Genomic DNA, 2,458 nt, shown 5'->3' with positions numbered 1-2,458 from the left:
TTGCTTTTTTAAAAATATTCACGCCTGTAATCCCAGCTCTTTTGGGAGGCCGAGGCGGGCGGATCACGAGGTCAGGAGATCGAGACCATCCTGGCTAACACGGTGAAACCCCGTCTCTACTAAAAACAGAAAAACAAAATTAGCTGGGCGTGGCGGCGGGCGCCTGTAGTCCCAGCTATTGGGGAGACTGAGGCAGGAGAATGGCGTGAACCCGGGAGGCGGAGCTTGCAGTGAACGGAGATGGCACTACTGCACTCCAGCCTGGGCGACAGAGTGAGACTCCGTCTCAAAAAAAAAAATTATATATATATATATATATGCATCAGAGACATGTAAAGGATTAATGTACGATACGCAAAGGCCTCAGAAGGGATTTCAGTACATTCTTTTTCTGGCTTTGTCCAGCAACTCCAGCCTGGTTTCTTCCCTGCCTTTGGGATTATGGTAGGAGGATTGGGCAAGTGCAGTGCTGGAGAGGCGCTGTGTGTTGCCTCTAGCAGTCCTCTGAAGAAAAACTGCAGGTTTTAGATGTTAGGAATAAAGCACCCTATAGTAGGAAAGGCGTGGCCCAAAAACGGCAAAAAGGGAAAGGAGGGGACCTAAGTGGAGCAGTGACATTGTCTGAAACACTTTCTCACTGGGCTTCTGCTCAAATGTCACCTTCTTAGTAGGTGTTTCCTGACCTTTTAAAAATTGCAGCTCATTCCCTAACCCCCAGTGTCTATTCATGGCCTGTGCTTTACTTTTTCTGTAGCACTTATCGCTACCTAACATACTATACTTTTTATGAATTTATTTTGTTTTGTCTTTATTTTCTTTCTTTTTTTTTTTTCTTTGAGACGGAGTTTCGCTCTTGTTGCCCAGGCTGGAGTGCAATGGCGCGATCTTGGCTCACTACGACCTCCGTCTCCCGGGTTCAAGTGATTCTCCTGCCTCAGCCTCGCAAGTAGCTGGGATTACGGCATGCGCCACCACACCCTGCTAATTTTGTATTTTTAGTAGAGACGAGGTTTCACCATGTTGGTCAGGCTGGTCTTGGACTCCTGACCTCAAGTGATCCACCCGCCTCGGCCTCCCAAAGTGCTGGATTACAGGCGTGAGCCACCGTGCCCAGCCGTCTTTTTTTTCCCATCAGGGTGGAGACTTTTGACATCTGGAACAGTACACAGCACATTTAGATGCTCAATACTTGTGGAGTAAATAAATGAATGACTCATTTTCTTCCCTTGGTTCTTTCTCTACCAAAGATTTGAAAAATTAAGAAACACCAGCCTGGCAACATAGGGAGACCCCATCTCTTAAAAAAAAAAAAAATTGGCCAGGTGTGGTGGTGCACATTTGTGGTCTCAGTTACTTGGGACGCTGAGGTGGGAGGATCGCTTGAGCCTGAGAGGTCAAGGCTGCAGTGAGCCATGATCATGCCACTGCACTCCACCCTGGGTGACAGAGGCCCTTTCTGAAAAAAAAGAAAAGAAGGAAGGATATGGGCAAGAGATAATAGAAAAATAATCTGTTCTCTAGTCCTGAAGAAACTAAAACTGAAGAGTGAATTATCCAGCAAGATGGGCTTTACTTATTATGAGTTTTTTCCCCCAAAGCAAACATCAGAACATATGATCTTGCCTTTAGAAGGATATTTATGGTAACTACAGGACAGATGTTTGGAGTTGTGATTATTACCAGAAAATTTGGGATACAGCATCAATATGACTATTTAAACTAAATATAACTATAAGGGTAGTTGGGAGCACTCACATGGGCTCAGTGGTTAACCCCAGAGATAATTTTAGGCCCAATTAAGGCCTAACTTAGGCCTTAGTTTTCATTCTGGTAGCAAGATCCAGAAACATGGCCTGCTTTCCCTTCTGACACCGCTCATACTTTTTTGGGTTTCTTCTTTCCCCAAGACAGGGAAGCCAAAACTAAGTAAGCTAAGGTTCAAGTCCAGGTCTCTTTGAGTTCTTTCCATTGTTCTGTGAAACTGGTGATGGAGACAGAATTAGGGGTAGGACTGGGAAGAAAGAAGAAAAAAAGAGAAAATGAGACAGAATAAGGAAAAACCTGAAGTCCTTGGACACCCAGTAGTCCATGAATAGGCTCTAAGTGATCTATGAACCCTTTAAAATTATACTCAATTTTTATGGCTTTTTTCCTGATAGGTTAATTCTTTCATGAGATTTTCAAAGAGGTGCGTGACTCAAGAAAGATTATGAACCAACCACTGAGCCGTGGAGTTTGTAGTATGTTCTTTTGAAGCTTTTATAATGGATTTTTTTTTTCTTAAACAAGGGAAAGCGAGAACAAAGCTTTACCTGACCCAAATAGCCTATGAAATTCTGGTTATAGACAAAATGATGAAACAAACTAATTTTCTCAGCTGTTTCTGTGAAAGCAGAAGGAGTTATGGGTATTCTGTTTTCTATAGCTGGAAATAGTTGTGAAATATTGAAGCTTAGCA

The sequence above is a fragment of the Nomascus leucogenys genome, unplaced genomic scaffold (assembly GCF_006542625.1).
Source record: "Nomascus leucogenys isolate Asia unplaced genomic scaffold, Asia_NLE_v1 Super-Scaffold_285, whole genome shotgun sequence".
NCBI lineage: Eukaryota > Metazoa > Chordata > Mammalia > Primates > Hylobatidae > Nomascus > Nomascus leucogenys.
Note: the sequence above shows the minus strand (reverse complement) of the source record.